Source organism: Elephas maximus, chromosome Y (genome assembly GCF_024166365.1).
Source record: "Elephas maximus indicus isolate mEleMax1 chromosome Y, mEleMax1 primary haplotype, whole genome shotgun sequence".
In the NCBI taxonomy this organism is placed as follows: Eukaryota; Metazoa; Chordata; class Mammalia; order Proboscidea; family Elephantidae; genus Elephas; species Elephas maximus.
The window spans coordinates 7,839,791-7,862,147 of record NC_064847.1 but is presented as its reverse complement, the minus strand read 5'-3'; positions in this window follow the sequence as shown (position 1 = coordinate 7,862,147).

The following is a 22,357-nucleotide window of genomic DNA, read 5'->3' as shown; positions in this document are numbered from 1 at the left end:
GTGAATTTTTGGAAGCAGATTGCTGGGAGTTTCTTCCATGGTATCTCTGTGTGTGTCAGAGGAGAACTGTGCTCCACAGGGTTTTCAATGGATGACTTTTTGGAAGCAGATTGACAGCACTTTCTTCCAAGGCACCTATATGCGTTTCAGAGAAGAACGGTGCTCCATAAGGTTTTCAATGGGTGATTTTTTGAAGCACATTGCCAGGACTTTCTTCCAAGGCACCTCCATGTGTGTCAGAGGAGAACTGTGCTCCATAGGGTTTTCAGTGGGTGAATTTTTGGGAAGAAGATTGCCAGGGGTTTCTTCCAAGACACCTACCTTTTTGTTAGAGGAGAACTTGCTCCATGGGGTTTTCAGTGGGTGACTTTTTGGGAACAGATTGCCAGGATTTTCTTCCATGGCGCCTCCGTGTGTGCCAGAGAACTGTGCTCCATAATCTTTCCAATGAGTGAGTTCTTGGAAGCGGATTGCCAGGGCTTTCTTCCATGGCACCTCCATGTGTGTTAGGGGGAACTGTGCTTCATAGTCTTTTCAATGGGTGAATTTTTGGAAGCACATTGCCATGACTTACTTCAAAGTCACCTCCATGTGTGTCACAGGAGAACCGTACTCCGTAGGTTTTTCAAAGGATGATTTATTGGAAGCAGATTGCCAGGCCTTTCTTCCAAGGCACCTCCATGTGTGTCAGAGGAGAACTGTGCTGCAAAGAGTTTTCAACCGGTGAATTTTTGGAAGCAGATTGTCAGGACTTCCTTCCAAGGCACCTCCATATGTGTCAGAGGAGAACTGTACTCCAAAGGGTTTTCATGGTTGATTTTTTGGGAGCAGATTGCAAGGACTGACTTCCAAGGCACTTCCCTGTGTGTCATAGGAGAACTGTGCTCCACAGGGTTTTCAATGGGTTTTTTTGCAAGCAGATTGTCAGGACTTTCTTCCATGGCACCTCTGTGTGTGTCAGAGGAGAACTGTGCTCCATAGGGCTTTCAATGTGTGAGTTTTCGGAAGCAGATTGCCAGGACTTTCTTCCAAGGTACCTCCATGTGCGTCAGAGGAAAACTGCTCCATAGGGTTGTAAATGCGTGATTTTTTGGAATCAAATTGCCAGGACTTTCTTCCAAGACACCTCCATGTGTGTCAGAGGAGAACTGTGCTCCATAAGGTTTTTAATGGGTGTTTGTTTTTGAGCAGATTGCCAGGACTTTCTTCCATGGCTCTTCCATGTGTTTCACAGGAGAACTGTGCTTCACAGGATTTTCAATGGGTGATTTTTTGGAAGCAGATTGCCAGTACTTTCTTCCATGGCACCTCCATGGGAGTCAGAGGAGAACTGTGCTCCATAGGGTTTTCAGTAGATGAGTTTTTGGAAAAAAATTGCTAGGACTTTCTTCCACGGCACCTCCATGTGTATCAGAGTAGAACTGTGCTCCATGGGGTTTTCAATGGGTGATTTTTTGGGGAGCAGGTTAACAGGACGTTCTTTCAAGGTACGTCTACGTGTGTCACAGGATAACTGCGCTCCACAGAATTTTCCCTGGCTGATTTTCTGGAGACAGATTTGCAGGACTTTCTTCCAAGGCACCACCATGGTAGTTGGAGAACTGTGCGCCATGTGGCGCTCAAAGGATGATTTTTTCGGAGCAGATTGCCAGGGCTTTCTTCCAAGTCTCCTGCATGTATGTCAGAAGATAACTGTGCTCCTTAGGATTTTCAATGGCTATTTTTTTCAGAAGTAGATTGCCAGGACTTTATTCCTGGGCATCTCCATGTGTGTCAGAGAACTGTGCTCCATACGGTTTTCAATGGATGACTTTTTGGAAGCAGATTGACAGCACTTTCTTCCAAGGCACCTATATGCGTGTCAGAGGAGAACGGTGTTCCATAAGGTTTTCAATGGGTGATTTTTTGAAGCACATTGCCAGAACTTTCTTCCAAGGCACCTCCATGTGTGTCAGAGGAGAACTGTGCCCCATAGGGTTTTCAGTGGGTGAATTTTTGGGAAGAAGATTGCCAGGGGTTTCTTCCAAGACACCTGCATGTTTGTCAGAGGAGAACTTGCTCCATAGGGTTTTCAATGCGTGATTCTTTGGGAACAGATTGCCAGGACTTTCTTCCATGGCGAATCCATGTGTGTCAGAGAACTGTGCTCCATAATCTTTCCAATGGGTGAATTCTTGGAAGCGCATTGCCAGGGCTTTCTTCCATGGCACCTCCATGTGTGTCAGAGGGGAACTGTGCTTCATAGTGTTTTCAATGGGTGAGTTTTTGGAAGCACATTGCCACGACTTGCTTCAAAGTCACTTCCACGTGTGTCACAGGAGAACCGTACTCCATAGGTTTTTCAAAGGGTGATTTCTTGGAAGCAGATTGCCAGGCCTTTCTTCCAAGGCACCTCCATGTGTGTCAGAGGAGAACTGTGCTGCAAAGAGTTTTCAACCGGTGAATTTCTGGAAGCAGATTGTCAGGACTTCCTTCCAAGGCACCTCCATATGTGTCAGAGGAGAACTGTACTCCAAAGGGTTTTCATGGGTGATTTTTTGGGAGCAGATTGCAAGGACTGACTTCCAAGACACTTCCCTGTGTGTCATAGGAGAACTGTGCTCCATAGGATTTTCAAGGGCTGATTTTTTCGATGTAGATTTCCAGGGCTTTCTTCCAAGGCACCTCCATGTGTGTTAGAGGAGAAATGTGCTCCATAGGGTTTTCAGTGGCTAATTTATTGGGAGCAGATTGCCAGGACTTTCTTCCAAGGCACCTGCATATGTGTCAGAGGAGAACGACACTCCACAGGGTTTTCGTGGGTGATTTTTGGGGAGCAGATTGCAAGGACTTTCTTCCAAGGCACTTCCCTGTGTGTCATAGGAGAACTGTGCTCCACAGGGTTTTCAATGTTTTTTTTGCAAGCAGATTGTCAGGACTTTCTTCCATGGCACCTCTGTGTGTGTCAGAGAACTGTGCTCCATAGGGCTTTCAATGTGTGAGTTTTCGGAAGCAGATTGCCAGAACTTTCTTCCAAGGCACATCAATGTGTGCGAAAGGGGAAGTGTGCTCCACAGGGTTCTCAATGGATGATTTTTCTGAGCAGATTGCCAGGATTTTCGTCGATGGCACCTCCATATGTATCTGAGAACTGTGCTCCAAAGGGTTTTCTATGAGTGATTTTTCGGAAGGAGATTGCCAGGACTTTCTTCTAAGTCATCTCACATGTGCGTCAGAGGAGAACTGTGCTAAACAGGGTTTTCAATGGGTGATTTTTCAGAAGAAGATTGCAGAACTTTCCTCTAAGGCACCTCCATGTGTGTCAGAGGAGAACCGTGCTCCATAGGGTTTCAGTGGCTGAGTTTTCGGAAACAGATTGCCAGGACTTTCTTCCTAGGCACCTCATTGTGTGTCAGAGGAGGACTGTGTTCCTTAGGGTTTTCAATAGATGATTTTTTGGGAGCAAATTGCCAAGCCTTTCTTCCAAGTACCTCCATGTGTGTTACAGGAGAGCTGTGCTCCGTAGGGTTTTCAGTGGGTGATTTTTGGGGGGAGCAGATTGCCAGGAATTTCTTCCAAGGCACCTCCATGTGTGAGAGGAGAACTGTGCTCCTTAGTGCTTCCAGTGGATGATTTGTTAGGAGCACATTGCCAGGACTTTCTTCCAAGGCACCTCCATGTGTGTCTGAGGGAAACTGTGCTAAACAGGGTTTTCAACCGTTGATTTTTTTGCAGTTAGATTGCCAGGCCTTTCTTCTCAGGGGTGCCCAGTGACGCAAATCTCCAATCTTTTGGATAAATAACCAACAGCCGAACCATTGGCACCACACAGGGGATCCTCTCCTTTGTACCTTTCTGTTCCTTTCTCTGGTTATGAAGCATGTTGCTGTTGTTGATTCCCAACCAGGCGGCTCAGACTCATGGCGCCTCCGTGTGTGTCACAGGAGAACTGTGCGCCATACGGTTTTCAAAAGGTGATTCATCAGAAACGGATTGGCAGGACGTTCTTTCATGGCACATCCTTGTGTATCAGAAAAGAACGGTGCTCCACGGGGTTTTCAATGGGTGATTTTTTTAAAGCAGATTGCCAGGACTTTCTTCCAAGGCACGTCCATGAGGATCAGAGGAGAACTGGGCTGCATAGGGTTTTCAATTGGTGAATTTTTCGAAGCAGTTGCCAGGACTTTCTTACATGGCGCCTCCATGTGTGTCAGAGGAGAACTGTGCTTCATAGGGTTTCAATGGATTTTTTTTGGAAGGAGATTGCCAGGACTTTCTTCCAAGTCACCTCCATGTGTGTTTGAAGAGAACTGTGCTCCACAAGGTTTTCAATGCATGATTTCTTGGGATCAGATTGCCAGGATGTCCTTCCAAGGCACCTGCCTGTGTGTCAGAGGAAAATTGTTCTAAGAAGTGTCCTCAATGGATGATATTTTTGAAGCAGGTCGCCAGGAGTTTTCTCCATGGCACCTCCATGTGTTTCAGCGATCTGTGCTCCATAGGGTTTTCAACGGATGATTTTTCGGAAACAAATTCGCACGACTGTCTTCCAAGGCACCTCATTGTGTCAGAGGAGGACTGTGCTCAACAGGGTTTTCGATGGATGATTTTTGGGGAGGAAATTTCGAAACGTTTCTTCCAAGGCACCTCCATGTGTGTCAGAGGAGAACTGTACTCCAAAGAGTTTTCATGGGTGATTTTTTGGTAGCAGATTGCCAGGACTTTCTTCCAAGGCACCTCCATGACTATCAGAGGAGCACTGTGCTCCTTAGGATTTTCAATGGCTGATTTTTTGGAGGCAGATTTCCAGGACTATCTTTGGAGGCACCTCTATGTGTTTTAGAGAACTGTGCAGCATACGATTTTCAATGGATGATTTTTTGGGGGAGTAGATTGCCAGGGACTTTCTTTCATGGTGCCTCCATGTGTGTCAGAGGAGAACTGTGCTCTATAGGGTCCTCAAGGCATGAGTTTTCAGAACACATTGCCAGGACTTTCTTCAAAGCACCTCCATTTGTGTCAGAGGTGAACCTTCCTCCATAGGGTTTTCAATAGGTGAATTTTTGGAAGCAGATTGCCAGTACTTTCTTCCATGGCACCTCCATGGGAGTCAGAGGAGAACTGTGCTCCATAGGGTTTTCAATAGATGATTTTTTAGAAAGAGATTGCCAGGAGTTTCTTCCACGGCACCTCCATGTGTGTCAGAGTAGAACTGTGCTCCATGGGGTTTTCAATGGGTGATTTTTTGGGGAGCAGGTTAACACGACGTTCTTTCAAGGTACGTCTACGTGTGTCACAGGATAACTGCGCTCCACAGAATTTTCCCTGGCTGATTTTCTGGAGACAGATTTGCAGGAGTTTCTTCCAAGGCACCACCATGGTTGTTAGAGAACTGTGCGCCATTTGGAGCTCCACGGATGATTTTTTCGGAGCAGATTGCCAGGGTTTTCTTCCAAGTCACCTCCACGTATGTCAGAAGAGAACTGTGCTCCTTAGGATTTTCAATGGCTATTTTTTCAGAAGTAGATTGCCAGGACTTTATTCCTGGGCATCTCCATGTGTGTCAGAGAACTGTGCTCCATACGGTTTTCAAGAGGTGAATTTTTGGAAGCAGATTGCTGGGAGTTTCTTCCATGGTATCTCTGTGTGTGTCAGAGGATAACTGTGCTCCACAGGGTTTTCAATGGATGACTTTTTGGAAGCAGATTGACAGCACTTTCTTCCAAGGCACCTATATGCGTTTCAGAGAAGAACGGTGCTCCATAAGGTTTTCAATGGGTGATTTTTTGAAGCACATTGCCAGGACTTTCTTCCAAGGCACCTCCATGTGTGTCAGAGGAGAACTGTGCTCCATAGGGTTTTCAGTGGGTGAATTTTTGGGAAGAAGATTGCCAGGGGTTTCTTCCAAGACACCTACCTTTTTGTTAGAGGAGAACTTGCTCCATAGGGTTTTCAATGGGTGATTTTTTGGGAACAGATTGCCAGGATTTTCTTCCATGGCGCCTCCGTGTGTGCCAGAGAACTCTGCTCCATAATCTTTCCAATGAGTGAGTTCTTGGAAGCGGATTGCCAGGGCTTTCTTCCATGGCACCTCCATGTGTGTTAGGGGGAACTGTGCTTCATAGTCTTTTCAATGGGTGAATTTTTGGAAGCACATTGCCATGACTTACTTCAAAGTCACCTCCATGTGTGTCACAGGAGAACCGTACTCCGTAGGTTTTTCAAAGGATGATTTATTGGAAGCAGATTGCCAGGCCTTTCTTCCAAGGCACCTCCATGTGTGTCAGAGGAGAACTGTGCTGCAAAGAGTTTTCAACCGGTGAATTTTTGGAAGCAGATTGTCAGGACTTCCTTCCAAGGCACCTCCATATGTGTCAGAGGAGAACTGTACTCCAAAGGGTTTTCATGGTTGATTTTTTGGGAGCAGATTGCAAGGACTGACTTCCAAGGCACTTCCCTGTGTGTCATAGGAGAACTGTGCTCCACAGGGTTTTCAATGGGTTTTTTTGCAAGCAGATTGTCAGGACTTTCTTCCATGGCACCTCTGTGTGTGTCAGAGGAGAACTGTGCTCCATAGGGCTTTCAATGTGTGAGTTTTCGGAAGCAGATTGCCAGGACTTTCTTCCAAGGTACCTCCATGTGCGTCAGAGGAAAACTGCTCCATAGGGTTGTAAATGCGTGATTTTTTGGAATCAAATTGCCAGGACTTTCTTCCAAGACACCTCCATGTGTGTCAGAGGAGAACTGTGCTCCATAAGGTTTTTAATGGGTGTTTGTTTTCGAGCAGATTGCCAGGACTTTCTTCCATGGCTCTTCCATGTGTTTCACAGGAGAACTGTGCTTCACAGGATTTTCAATGGGTGATTTTTTGGAAGCAGATTGCCAGTACTTTCTTCCATGGCACCTCCATGGGAGTCAGAGGAGAACTGTGCTCCATAGGGTTTTCAGTAGATGAGTTTTTGGAAAGAAATTGCTAGGACTTTCTTCCACGGCACCTCCATGTGCATCAGAGTAGAACTGTGCTCCATGGGGTTTTCAATGGGTGATTTTTTGGGGAGCAGGTTAACAGGACGTTCTTTCAAGGTACGTCTACGTGTGTCACAGGATAACTGCGCTCCACAGAATTTTCCCTGGCTGATTTTCTGGAGACAGATTTGCAGGACTTTCTTCCAAGGCACCACCATGGTAGTTGGAGAACTGTGCGCCATGTGGCGCTCAAAGGATGATTTTTTCGGAGCAGATTGCCAGGCCTTTCTTCCAAGGCACCTCCATGTGTGTCAGAGGAGAACTGTGCTGCAAAGAGTTTTCAACCGGTGAATTTTTGGAAGCAGATTGTCAGGACTTCCTTCCAAGGCACCTCCATATGTGTCAGAGGAGAACTGTACTCCAAAGGGTTTTCATGGTTGATTTTTTGGGAGCAGATTGCAAGGACTGACTTCCAAGGCACTTCCCTGTGTGTCATAGGAGAACTGTGCTCCACAGGGTTTTCAATGGGTTTTTTTGCAAGCAGATTGTCAGGACTTTCTTCCATGGCACCTCTGTGTGTGTCAGAGGAGAACTGTGCTCCATAGGGCTTTCAATGTGTGAGTTTTCGGAAGCAGATTGCCAGGACTTTCTTCCAAGGTACCTCCATGTGCGTCAGAGGAAAACTGCTCCATAGGGTTGTAAATGCGTGATTTTTTGGAATCAAATTGCCAGGACTTTCTTCCAAGACACCTCCATGTGTGTCAGAGGAGAACTGTGCTCCATAAGGTTTTTAATGGGTGTTTGTTTTCGAGCAGATTGCCAGGACTTTCTTCCATGGCTCTTCCATGTGTTTCACAGGAGAACTGTGCTTCACAGGATTTTCAATGGGTGATTTTTTGGAAGCAGATTGCCAGTACTTTCTTCCATGGCACCTCCATGGGAGTCAGAGGAGAACTGTGCTCCATAGGGTTTTCAGTAGATGAGTTTTTGGAAAGAAATTGCTAGGACTTTCTTCCACGGCACCTCCATGTGTATCAGAGTAGAACTGTGCTCCATGGGGTTTTCAATGGGTGATTTTTTGGGGAGCAGGTTAACACGACGTTCTTTCAAGGTACGTCTACGTGTGTCACAGGATAACTGCGCTCCACAGAATTTTCCCTGGCTGATTTTCTGGAGACAGATTTGCAGGAGTTTCTTCCAAGGCACCACCATGGTTGTTAGAGAACTGTGCGCCATTTGGAGCTCCACGGATGATTTTTTCGGAGCAGATTGCCAGGGTTTTCTTCCAAGTCACCTCCATGTATGTCAGAAGAGAACTGTGCTCCTTAGGATTTTCAATGGCTATTTTTTCAGAAGTAGATTGCCAGGACTTTATTCCTGGGCATCTCCATGTGTGTCAGAGAACTGTGCTCCATACGGTTTTCAAGAGGTGAATTTTTGGAAGCAGATTGCTGGGAGTTTCTTCCATGGTATCTCTGTGTGTGTCAGAGGAGAACTGTGCTCCACAGGGTTTTCAATGGATGACTTTTTGGAAGCAGATTGACAGCACTTTCTTCCAAGGCACCTATATGCGTTTCAGAGAAGAACGGTGCTCCATAAGGTTTTCAATGGGTGATTTTTTGAAGCACATTGCCAGGACTTTCTTCCAAGGCACCTCCATGTGTGTCAGAGGAGAACTGTGCTCCATAGGGTTTTCAGTGGGTGAATTTTTGGGAAGAAGATTGCCAGGGGTTTCTTCCAAGACACCTACCTTTTTGTTAGAGGAGAACTTGCTCCATAGGGTTTTCAATGGGTGATTTTTTGGGAACAGATTGCCAGGATTTTCTTCCATGGCGCCTCCGTGTGTGCCAGAGAACTCTGCTCCATAATCTTTCCAATGAGTGAGTTCTTGGAAGCGGATTGCCAGGGCTTTCTTCCATGGCACCTCCATGTGTGTTAGGGGGAACTGTGCTTCATAGTCTTTTCAATGGGTGAATTTTTGGAAGCACATTGCCATGACTTACTTCAAAGTCACCTCCATGTGTGTCACAGGAGAACCGTACTCCGTAGGTTTTTCAAAGGATGATTTATTGGAAGCAGATTGCCAGGCCTTTCTTCCAAGGCACCTCCATGTGTGTCAGAGGAGAACTGTGCTGCAAAGAGTTTTCAACCGGTGAATTTTTGGAAGCAGATTGTCAGGACTTCCTTCCAAGGCACCTCCATATGTGTCAGAGGAGAACTGTACTCCAAAGGGTTTTCATGGTTGATTTTTTGGGAGCAGATTGCAAGGACTGACTTCCAAGGCACTTCCCTGTGTGTCATAGGAGAACTGTGCTCCACAGGGTTTTCAATGGGTTTTTTTGCAAGCAGATTGTCAGGACTTTCTTCCATGGCACCTCTGTGTGTGTCAGAGGAGAACTGTGCTCCATAGGGCTTTCAATGTGTGAGTTTTCGGAAGCAGATTGCCAGGACTTTCTTCCAAGGTACCTCCATGTGCGTCAGAGGAAAACTGCTCCATAGGGTTGTAAATGCGTGATTTTTTGGAATCAAATTGCCAGGACTTTCTTCCAAGACACCTCCATGTGTGTCAGAGGAGAACTGTGCTCCATAAGGTTTTTAATGGGTGTTTGTTTTCGAGCAGATTGCCAGGACTTTCTTCCATGGCTCTTCCATGTGTTTCACAGGAGAACTGTGCTTCACAGGATTTTCAATGGGTGATTTTTTGGAAGCAGATTGCCAGTACTTTCTTCCATGGCACCTCCATGGGAGTCAGAGGAGAACTGTGCTCCATAGGGTTTTCAGTAGATGAGTTTTTGGAAAGAAATTGCTAGGACTTTCTTCCACGGCACCTCCATGTGCATCAGAGTAGAACTGTGCTCCATGGGGTTTTCAATGGGTGATTTTTTGGGGAGCAGGTTAACAGGACGTTCTTTCAAGGTACGTCTACGTGTGTCACAGGATAACTGCGCTCCACAGAATTTTCCCTGGCTGATTTTCTGGAGACAGATTTGCAGGACTTTCTTCCAAGGCACCACCATGGTAGTTGGAGAACTGTGCGCCATGTGGCGCTCAAAGGATGATTTTTTCGGAGCAGATTGCCAGGGCTTTCTTCCAAGGCACCTCCATGTGTGTCAGAGGAGAACTGTGCTGCAAAGAGTTTTCAACCGGTGAATTTTTGGAAGCAGATTGTCAGGACTTCCTTCCAAGGCACCTCCATATGTGTCAGAGGAGAACTGTACTCCAAAGGGTTTTCATGGTTGATTTTTTGGGAGCAGATTGCAAGGACTGACTTCCAAGGCACTTCCCTGTGTGTCATAGGAGAACTGTGCTCCACAGGGTTTTCAATGGGTTTTTTTGCAAGCAGATTGTCAGGACTTTCTTCCATGGCACCTCTGTGTGTGTCAGAGGAGAACTGTGCTCCATAGGGCTTTCAATGTGTGAGTTTTCGGAAGCAGATTGCCAGGACTTTCTTCCAAGGTACCTCCATGTGCGTCAGAGGAAAACTGCTCCATAGGGTTGTAAATGCGTGATTTTTTGGAATCAAATTGCCAGGACTTTCTTCCAAGACACCTCCATGTGTGTCAGAGGAGAACTGTGCTCCATAAGGTTTTTAATGGGTGTTTGTTTTCGAGCAGATTGCCAGGACTTTCTTCCATGGCTCTTCCATGTGTTTCACAGGAGAACTGTGCTTCACAGGATTTTCAATGGGTGATTTTTTGGAAGCAGATTGCCAGTACTTTCTTCCATGGCACCTCCATGGGAGTCAGAGGAGAACTGTGCTCCATAGGGTTTTCAGTAGATGAGTTTTTGGAAAGAAATTGCTAGGACTTTCTTCCACGGCACCTCCATGTGTATCAGAGTAGAACTGTGCTCCATGGGGTTTTCAATGGGTGATTTTTTGGGGAGCAGGTTAACAGGACGTTCTTTCAAGGTACGTCTACGTGTGTCACAGGATAACTGCGCTCCACAGAATTTTCCCTGGCTGATTTTCTGGAGACAGATTTGCAGGACTTTCTTCCAAGGCACCACCATGGAAGTTGGAGAACTGTGCGCCATGTGGCGCTCAAAGGATGATTTTTTCGGAGCAGATTGCCAGGGCTTTCTTCCAAGTCTCCTGCATGTATGTCAGAAGATAACTGTGCTCCTTAGGATTTTCAATGGCTATTTTTTCAGAAGTAGATTGCCAGGACTTTATTCCTGGGCATCTCCATGTGTGTCAGAGAACTGTGCTCCATACGGTTTTCAAGAGGTGAATTTTTGGAAGCAGATTGCTGGGAGTTTCTTCCATGGTATCTCTGTGTGTGTCAGAGGAGAACTGTGCTCCACAGGGTTTTCAATGGATGACTTTTTGGAAGCAGATTGACAGCACTTTCTTCCAAGGCACCTATATGCGTTTCAGAGAAGAACGGTGCTCCATAAGGTTTTCAATGGGTGATTTTTTGAAGCACATTGCCAGGACTTTCTTCCAAGGCACCTCCATGTGTGTCAGAGGAGAACTGTGCTCCATAGGGTTTTCAGTGGGTGAATTTTTGGGAAGAAGATTGCCAGGGGTTTCTTCCAAGACACCTACCTTTTTGTTAGAGGAGAACTTGCTCCATAGGGTTTTCAATGGGTGATTTTTTGGGAACAGATTGCCAGGATTTTCTTCCATGGCGCCTCCGTGTGTGCCAGAGAACTCTGCTCCATAATCTTTCCAATGAGTGAGTTCTTGGAAGCGGATTGCCAGGGCTTTCTTCCATGGCACCTCCATGTGTGTTAGGGGGAACTGTGCTTCATAGTCTTTTCAATGGGTGAATTTTTGGAAGCACATTGCCATGACTTACTTCAAAGTCACCTCCATGTGTGTCACAGGAGAACCGTACTCCGTAGGTTTTTCAAAGGATGATTTATTGGAAGCAGATTGCCAGGCCTTTCTTCCAAGGCACCTCCATGTGTGTCAGAGGAGAACTGTGCTGCAAAGAGTTTTCAACCGGTGAATTTTTGGAAGCAGATTGTCAGGACTTCCTTCCAAGGCACCTCCATATGTGTCAGAGGAGAACTGTACTCCAAAGGGTTTTCATGGTTGATTTTTTGGGAGCAGATTGCAAGGACTGACTTCCAAGGCACTTCCCTGTGTGTCATAGGAGAACTGTGCTCCACAGGGTTTTCAATGGGTTTTTTTGCAAGCAGATTGTCAGGACTTTCTTCCATGGCACCTCTGTGTGTGTCAGAGGAGAACTGTGCTCCATAGGGCTTTCAATGTGTGAGTTTTCGGAAGCAGATTGCCAGGACTTTCTTCCAAGGTACCTCCATGTGCGTCAGAGGAAAACTGCTCCATAGGGTTGTAAATGCGTGATTTTTTGGAATCAAATTGCCAGGACTTTCTTCCAAGACACCTCCATGTGTGTCAGAGGAGAACTGTGCTCCATAAGGTTTTTAATGGGTGTTTGTTTTCGAGCAGATTGCCAGGACTTTCTTCCATGGCTCTTCCATGTGTTTCACAGGAGAACTGTGCTTCACAGGATTTTCAATGGGTGATTTTTTGGAAGCAGATTGCCAGTACTTTCTTCCATGGCACCTCCATGGGAGTCAGAGGAGAACTGTGCTCCATAGGGTTTTCAGTAGATGAGTTTTTGGAAAGAAATTGCTAGGACTTTCTTCCACGGCACCTCCATGTGCATCAGAGTAGAACTGTGCTCCATGGGGTTTTCAATGGGTGATTTTTTGGGGAGCAGGTTAACAGGACGTTCTTTCAAGGTACGTCTACGTGTGTCACAGGATAACTGCGCTCCACAGAATTTTCCCTGGCTGATTTTCTGGAGACAGATTTGCAGGACTTTCTTCCAAGGCACCACCATGGTAGTTGGAGAACTGTGCGCCATGTGGCGCTCAAAGGATGATTTTTTCGGAGCAGATTGCCAGGGCTTTCTTCCAAGGCACCTCCATGTGTGTCAGAGGAGAACTGTGCTGCAAAGAGTTTTCAACCGGTGAATTTTTGGAAGCAGATTGTCAGGACTTCCTTCCAAGGCACCTCCATATGTGTCAGAGGAGAACTGTACTCCAAAGGGTTTTCATGGTTGATTTTTTGGGAGCAGATTGCAAGGACTGACTTCCAAGGCACTTCCCTGTGTGTCATAGGAGAACTGTGCTCCACAGGGTTTTCAATGGGTTTTTTTGCAAGCAGATTGTCAGGACTTTCTTCCATGGCACCTCTGTGTGTGTCAGAGGAGAACTGTGCTCCATAGGGCTTTCAATGTGTGAGTTTTCGGAAGCAGATTGCCAGGACTTTCTTCCAAGGTACCTCCATGTGCGTCAGAGGAAAACTGCTCCATAGGGTTGTAAATGCGTGATTTTTTGGAATCAAATTGCCAGGACTTTCTTCCAAGACACCTCCATGTGTGTCAGAGGAGAACTGTGCTCCATAAGGTTTTTAATGGGTGTTTGTTTTCGAGCAGATTGCCAGGACTTTCTTCCATGGCTCTTCCATGTGTTTCACAGGAGAACTGTGCTTCACAGGATTTTCAATGGGTGATTTTTTGGAAGCAGATTGCCAGTACTTTCTTCCATGGCACCTCCATGGGAGTCAGAGGAGAACTGTGCTCCATAGGGTTTTCAGTAGATGAGTTTTTGGAAAGAAATTGCTAGGACTTTCTTCCACGGCACCTCCATGTGTATCAGAGTAGAACTGTGCTCCATGGGGTTTTCAATGGGTGATTTTTTGGGGAGCAGGTTAACACGACGTTCTTTCAAGGTACGTCTACGTGTGTCACAGGATAACTGCGCTCCACAGAATTTTCCCTGGCTGATTTTCTGGAGACAGATTTGCAGGAGTTTCTTCCAAGGCACCACCATGGTTGTTAGAGAACTGTGCGCCATTTGGAGCTCCACGGATGATTTTTTCGGAGCAGATTGCCAGGGTTTTCTTCCAAGTCACCTCCATGTATGTCAGAAGAGAACTGTGCTCCTTAGGATTTTCAATGGCTATTTTTTCAGAAGTAGATTGCCAGGACTTTATTCCTGGGCATCTCCATGTGTGTCAGAGAACTGTGCTCCATACGGTTTTCAAGAGGTGAATTTTTGGAAGCAGATTGCTGGGAGTTTCTTCCATGGTATCTCTGTGTGTGTCAGAGGAGAACTGTGCTCCACAGGGTTTTCAATGGATGACTTTTTGGAAGCAGATTGACAGCACTTTCTTCCAAGGCACCTATATGCGTTTCAGAGAAGAACGGTGCTCCATAAGGTTTTCAATGGGTGATTTTTTGAAGCACATTGCCAGGACTTTCTTCCAAGGCACCTCCATGTGTGTCAGAGGAGAACTGTGCTCCATAGGGTTTTCAGTGGGTGAATTTTTGGGAAGAAGATTGCCAGGGGTTTCTTCCAAGACACCTACCTTTTTGTTAGAGGAGAACTTGCTCCATAGGGTTTTCAATGGGTGATTTTTTGGGAACAGATTGCCAGGATTTTCTTCCATGGCGCCTCCGTGTGTGCCAGAGAACTCTGCTCCATAATCTTTCCAATGAGTGAGTTCTTGGAAGCGGATTGCCAGGGCTTTCTTCCATGGCACCTCCATGTGTGTTAGGGGGAACTGTGCTTCATAGTCTTTTCAATGGGTGAATTTTTGGAAGCACATTGCCATGACTTACTTCAAAGTCACCTCCATGTGTGTCACAGGAGAACCGTACTCCGTAGGTTTTTCAAAGGATGATTTATTGGAAGCAGATTGCCAGGCCTTTCTTCCAAGGCACCTCCATGTGTGTCAGAGGAGAACTGTGCTGCAAAGAGTTTTCAACCGGTGAATTTTTGGAAGCAGATTGTCAGGACTTCCTTCCAAGGCACCTCCATATGTGTCAGAGGAGAACTGTACTCCAAAGGGTTTTCATGGTTGATTTTTTGGGAGCAGATTGCAAGGACTGACTTCCAAGGCACTTCCCTGTGTGTCATAGGAGAACTGTGCTCCACAGGGTTTTCAATGGGTTTTTTTGCAAGCAGATTGTCAGGACTTTCTTCCATGGCACCTCTGTGTGTGTCAGAGGAGAACTGTGCTCCATAGGGCTTTCAATGTGTGAGTTTTCGGAAGCAGATTGCCAGGACTTTCTTCCAAGGTACCTCCATGTGCGTCAGAGGAAAACTGCTCCATAGGGTTGTAAATGCGTGATTTTTTGGAATCAAATTGCCAGGACTTTCTTCCAAGACACCTCCATGTGTGTCAGAGGAGAACTGTGCTCCATAAGGTTTTTAATGGGTGTTTGTTTTCGAGCAGATTGCCAGGACTTTCTTCCATGGCTCTTCCATGTGTTTCACAGGAGAACTGTGCTTCACAGGATTTTCAATGGGTGATTTTTTGGAAGCAGATTGCCAGTACTTTCTTCCATGGCACCTCCATGGGAGTCAGAGGAGAACTGTGCTCCATAGGGTTTTCAGTAGATGAGTTTTTGGAAAGAAATTGCTAGGACTTTCTTCCACGGCACCTCCATGTGCATCAGAGTAGAACTGTGCTCCATGGGGTTTTCAATGGGTGATTTTTTGGGGAGCAGGTTAACAGGACGTTCTTTCAAGGTACGTCTACGTGTGTCACAGGATAACTGCGCTCCACAGAATTTTCCCTGGCTGATTTTCTGGAGACAGATTTGCAGGACTTTCTTCCAAGGCACCACCATGGTAGTTGGAGAACTGTGCGCCATGTGGCGCTCAAAGGATGATTTTTTCGGAGCAGATTGCCAGGGCTTTCTTCCAAGGCACCTCCATGTGTGTCAGAGGAGAACTGTGCTGCAAAGAGTTTTCAACCGGTGAATTTTTGGAAGCAGATTGTCAGGACTTCCTTCCAAGGCACCTCCATATGTGTCAGAGGAGAACTGTACTCCAAAGGGTTTTCATGGTTGATTTTTTGGGAGCAGATTGCAAGGACTGACTTCCAAGGCACTTCCCTGTGTGTCATAGGAGAACTGTGCTCCACAGGGTTTTCAATGGGTTTTTTTGCAAGCAGATTGTCAGGACTTTCTTCCATGGCACCTCTGTGTGTGTCAGAGGAGAACTGTGCTCCATAGGGCTTTCAATGTGTGAGTTTTCGGAAGCAGATTGCCAGGACTTTCTTCCAAGGTACCTCCATGTGCGTCAGAGGAAAACTGCTCCATAGGGTTGTAAATGCGTGATTTTTTGGAATCAAATTGCCAGGACTTTCTTCCAAGACACCTCCATGTGTGTCAGAGGAGAACTGTGCTCCATAAGGTTTTTAATGGGTGTTTGTTTTCGAGCAGATTGCCAGGACTTTCTTCCATGGCTCTTCCATGTGTTTCACAGGAGAACTGTGCTTCACAGGATTTTCAATGGGTGATTTTTTGGAAGCAGATTGCCAGTACTTTCTTCCATGGCACCTCCATGGGAGTCAGAGGAGAACTGTGCTCCATAGGGTTTTCAGTAGATGAGTTTTTGGAAAGAAATTGCTAGGACTTTCTTCCACGGCACCTCCATGTGTATCAGAGTAGAACTGTGCTCCATGGGGTTTTCAATGGGTGATTTTTTGGGGAGCAGGTTAACACGACGTTCTTTCAAGGTACGTCTACGTGTGTCACAGGATAACTGCGCTCCACAGAATTTTCCCTGGCTGATTTTCTGGAGACAGATTTGCAGGAGTTTCTTCCAAGGCACCACCATGGTTGTTAGAGAACTGTGCGCCATTTGGAGCTCCACGGATGATTTTTTCGGAGCAGATTGCCAGGGTTTTCTTCCAAGTCACCTCCATGTATGTCAGAAGAGAACTGTGCTCCTTAGGATTTTCAATGGCTATTTTTTCAGAAGTAGATTGCCAGGACTTTATTCCTGGGCATCTCCATGTGTGTCAGAGAACTGTGCTCCATACGGTTTTCAAGAGGTGAATTTTTGGAAGCAGATTGCTGGGAGTTTCTTCCATGGTATCTCTGTGTGTGTCAGAGGAGAACTGTGCTCCACAGGGTTTTCAATGGATGACTTTTTGGAAGCAGATTGACAGCACTTTCTTCCAAGGCACCTATATGCGTTTCAGAGAAGAACGGTGCTCCATAAGGTTTTCAATGGGTGATTTTTTGAAGCACATTGCCAGGACTTTCTTCCAAGGCACCTCCATGTGTGTCAGAGGAGAACTGTGCTCCATAGGGTTTTCAGTGGGTGAATTTTTGGGAAGAAGATTGCCAGGGGTTTCTTCCAAGACACCTACCTTTTTGTTAGAGGAGAACTTGCTCCATAGGGTTTTCAGTGGGTGACTTTTTGGGAACAGATTGCCAGGATTTTCTTCCATGGCGCCTCCGTGTGTGCCAGAGAACTGTGCTCCATAATCTTTCCAATGAGTGAGTTCTTGGAAGCGGATTGCCAGGGCTTTCTTCCATGGCACCTCCATGTGTGTTAGGGGGAACTGTGCTTCATAGTCTTTTCAATGGGTGAATTTTTGGAAGCACATTGCCATGACTTACTTCAAAGTCACCTCCATGTGTGTCACAGGAGAACCGTACTCCGTAGGTTTTTCAAAGGATGATTTATTGGAAGCAGATTGCCAGGCCTTTCTTCCAAGGCACCTCCATGTGTGTCAGAGGAGAACTGTGCTGCAAAGAGTTTTCAACCGGTGAATTTTTGGAAGCAGATTGTCAGGACTTCCTTCCAAGGCACCTCCATATGTGTCAGAGGAGAACTGTACTCCAAAGGGTTTTCATGGTTGATTTTTTGGGAGCAGATTGCAAGGACTGACTTCCAAGGCACTTCCCTGTGTGTCATAGGAGAACTGTGCTCCACAGGGTTTTCAATGGGTTTTTTTGCAAGCAGATTGTCAGGACTTTCTTCCATGGCACCTCTGTGTGTGTCAGAGGAGAACTGTGCTCCATAGGGCTTTCAATGTGTGAGTTTTCGGAAGCAGATTGCCAGGACTTTCTTCCAAGGTACCTCCATGTGCGTCAGAGGAAAACTGCTCCATAGGGTTGTAAATGCGTGATTTTTTGGAATCAAATTGCCAGGACTTTCTTCCAAGACACCTCCATGTGTGTCAGAGGAGAACTGTGCTCCATAAGGTTTTTAATGGGTGTTTGTTTTCGAGCAGATTGCCAGGACTTTCTTCCATGGCTCTTCCATGTGTTTCACAGGAGAACTGTGCTTCACAGGATTTTCAATGGGTGATTTTTTGGAAGCAGATTGCCAGTACTTTCTTCCATGGCACCTCCATGGGAGTCAGAGGAGAACTGTGCTCCATAGGGTTTTCAGTAGATGAGTTTTTGGAAAGAAATTGCTAGGACTTTCTTCCACGGCACCTCCATGTGTATCAGAGTAGAACTGTGCTCCATGGGGTTTTCAATGGGTGATTTTTTGGGGAGCAGGTTAACAGGACGTTCTTTCAAGGTACGTCTACGTGTGTCACAGGATAACTGCGCTCCACAGAATTTTCCCTGGCTGATTTTCTGGAGACAGATTTGCAGGACTTTCTTCCAAGGCACCACCATGGAAGTTGGAGAACTGTGCGCCATGTGGCGCTCAAAGGATGATTTTTTCGGAGCAGATTGCCAGGGCTTTCTTCCAAGTCTCCTGCATGTATGTCAGAAGATAACTGTGCTCCTTAGGATTTTCAATGGCTATTTTTTTCAGAAGTAGATTGCCAGGACTTTATTCCTGGGCATCTCCATGTGTGTCAGAGAACTGTGCTCCATACGGTTTTCAATGGATGACTTTTTGGAAGCAGATTGACAGCACTTTCTTCCAAGGCACCTATATGCGTGTCAGAGGAGAACGGTGTTCCATAAGGTTTTCAATGGGTGATTTTTTGAAGCACATTGCCAGAACTTTCTTCCAAGGCACCTCCATGTGTGTCAGAGGAGAACTGTGCCCCATAGGGTTTTCAGTGGGTGAATTTTTGGGAAGAAGATTGCCAGGGGTTTCTTCCAAGACACCTGCATGTTTGTCAGAGGAGAACTTGCTCCATAGGGTTTTCAATGCGTGATTCTTTGGGAACAGATTGCCAGGACTTTCTTCCATGGCGAATCCATGTGTGTCAGAGAACTGTGCTCCATAATCTTTCCAATGGGTGAATTCTTGGAAGCGCATTGCCAGGGCTTTCTTCCATGGCACCTCCATGTGTGTCAGAGGGGAACTGTGCTTCATAGTGTTTTCAATGGGTGAGTTTTTGGAAGCCCATTGCCACGACTTGCTTCAAAGTCACTTCCACGTGTGTCACAGGAGAACCGTACTCCATAGGTTTTTCAAAGGGTGATTTCTTGGAAGCAGATTGCCAGGCCTTTCTTCCAAGGCACCTCCATGTGTGTCAGAGGAGAACTGTGCTGCAAAGAGTTTTCAACCGGTGAATTTCTGGAAGCAGATTGTCAGGACTTCCTTCCAAGGCACCTCCATATGTGTCAGAGGAGAACTGTACTCCAAAGGGTTTTCATGGGTGATTTTTTGGGAGCAGATTGCAAGGACTGACTTCCAAGACACTTCCCTGTGTGTCATAGGAGAACTGTGCTCCATAGGATTTTCAAGGGCTGATTTTTTCGATGTAGATTTCCAGGGCTTTCTTCCAAGGCACCTCCATGTGTGTTAGAGGAGAAATGTGCTCCATAGGGTTTTCAGTGGCTAATTTATTGGGAGCAGATTGCCAGGACTTTCTTCCAAGGCACCTGCATATGTGTCAGAGGAGAACGACACTCCACAGGGTTTTCGTGGGTGATTTTTGGGGAGCAGATTGCAAGGACTTTCTTCCAAGGCACTTCCCTGTGTGTCATAGGAGAACTGTGCTCCACAGGGTTTTCAATGTTTTTTTTGCAAGCAGATTGTCAGGACTTTCTTCCATGGCACCTCTGTGTGTGTCAGAGAACTGTGCTCCATAGGGCTTTCAATGTGTGAGTTTTCGGAAGCAGATTGCCAGAACTTTCTTCCAAGGCACATCAATGTGTGCGAAAGGGGAAGTGTGCTCCACAGGGTTCTCAATGGATGATTTTTCTGAGCAGATTGCCAGGATTTTCGTCGATGGCACCTCCATATGTATCTGAGAACTGTGCTCCAAAGGGTTTTCTATGAGTGATTTTTCGGAAGGAGATTGCCAGGACTTTCTTCTAAGTCATCTCACATGTGCGTCAGAGGAGAACTGTGCTAAACAGGGTTTTCAATGGGTGATTTTTCAGAAGAAGATTGCAGAACTTTCCTCTAAGGCACCTCCATGTGTGTCAGAGGAGAACCGTGCTCCATAGGGTTTCAGTGGCTGAGTTTTCGGAAACAGATTGCCAGGACTTTCTTCCTAGGCACCTCATTGTGTGTCAGAGGAGGACTGTGTTCCTTAGGGTTTTCAATAGATGATTTTTTGGGAGCAAATTGCCAAGCCTTTCTTCCAAGTACCTCCATGTGTGTTACAGGAGAGCTGTGCTCCGTAGGGTTTTCAGTGGGTGATTTTTGGGGGGAGCAGATTGCCAGGAATTTCTTCCAAGGCACCTCCATGTGTGAGAGGAGAACTGTGCTCCTTAGTGCTTCCAGTGGATGATTTGTTAGGAGCACATTGCCAGGACTTTCTTCCAAGGCACCTCCATGTGTGTCTGAGGGAAACTGTGCTAAACAGGGTTTTCAACCGTTGATTTTTTTGCAGTTAGATTGCCAGGCCTTTCTTCTCAGGGGTGCCCAGTGACGCAAATCTCCAATCTTTTGGATAAATAACCAACAGCCGAACCATTGGCACCACACAGGGGATCCTCTCCTTTGTACCTTTCTGTTCCTTTCTCTGGTTATGAAGCATGTTGCTGTTGTTGATTCCCAACCAGGCGGCTCAGACTCATGGCGCCTCCGTGTGTGTCACAGGAGAACTGTGCGCCATACGGTTTTCAAAAGGTGATTCATCAGAAACGGATTGGCAGGACGTTCTTTCATGGCACATCCTTGTGTATCAGAAAAGAACGGTGCTCCACGGGGTTTTCAATGGGTGATTTTTTTAAAGCAGATTGCCAGGACTTTCTTCCAAGGCACGTCCATGAGGATCAGAGGAGAACTGGGCTGCATAGGGTTTTCAATTGGTGAATTTTTCGAAGCAGTTGCCAGGACTTTCTTACATGGCGCCTCCATGTGTGTCAGAGGAGAACTGTACTCCAAAGAGTTTTCATGGGTGATTTTTTGGTAGCAGATTGCCAGGACTTTCTTCCAAGGCACCTCCATGACTATCAGAGGAGCACTGTGCTCCTTAGGATTTTCAATGGCTGATTTTTTGGAGGCAGATTTCCAGGACTATCTTTGGAGGCACCTCTATGTGTTTTAGAGAACTGTGCAGCATACGATTTTTAATGGATGATTTTTTTGGGGAGTAGATTGCCAGGGACTTTCTTTCATGGTGCCTCCATGTGTGTCAGAGGAGAACTGTGCTCTATAGGGTCCTCAAGGCATGAGTTTTCAGAACACATTGCCAGGACTTTCTTCAAAGCACCTCCATTTGTGTCAGAGGTGAACCTTCCTCCATAGGGTTTTCAATAGGTGAATTTTTGGAAGCAGATTGCCAGTACTTTCTTCCATGGCACCTCCATGGGAGTCAGAGGAGAACTGTGCTCCATAGGGTTTTCAATAGATGATTTTTTAGAAAGAGATTGCCAGGAGTTTCTTCCACGGCACCTCCATGTGTGTCAGAGTAGAACTGTGCTCCATGGGGTTTTCAATGGGTGATTTTTTGGGGAGCAGATTGCCAGGACGTTCTTTCAAGGTACGTCTACGTGTGTCACAGGATAACTGCGCTCCACAGAATTTTCCCTGGCTGATTTTCTGGAGACAGATTTGCAGGAGTTTCTTCCAAGGCACCACCATGGTTGTTAGAGAACTGTGCGCCATTTGGAGCTCCACGGATGATTTTTTCGGAGCAGATTGCCAGGGTTTTCTTCCAAGTCACCTCCACGTATGTCAGAAGAGAACTGTGCTCCTTAGGATTTTCAATGGCTATTTTTTCAGAAGTAGATTGCCAGGACTTTATTCCTGGGCATCTCCATGTGTGTCAGAGAACTGTGCTCCATACGGTTTTCAAGAGGTGAATTTTTGGAAGCAGATTGCTGGGAGTTTCTTCCATGGTATCTCTGTGTGTGTCAGAGGAGAACTGTGCTCCACAGGGTTTTCAATGGATGACTTTTTGGAAGCAGATTGACAGCACTTTCTTCCAAGGCACCTATATGCGTTTCAGAGAAGAACGGTGCTCCATAAGGTTTTCAATGGGTGATTTTTTGAAGCACATTGCCAGGACTTTCTTCCAAGGCACCTCCATGTGTGTCAGAGGAGAACTGTGCTCCATAGGGTTTTCAGTGGGTGAATTTTTGGGAAGAAGATTGCCAGGGGTTTCTTCCAAGACACCTACCTTTTTGTTAGAGGAGAACTTGCTCCATAGGGTTTTCAATGGGTGATTTTTTGGGAACAGATTGCCAGGATTTTCTTCCATGGCGCCTCCGTGTGTGCCAGAGAACTCTGCTCCATAATCTTTCCAATGAGTGAGTTC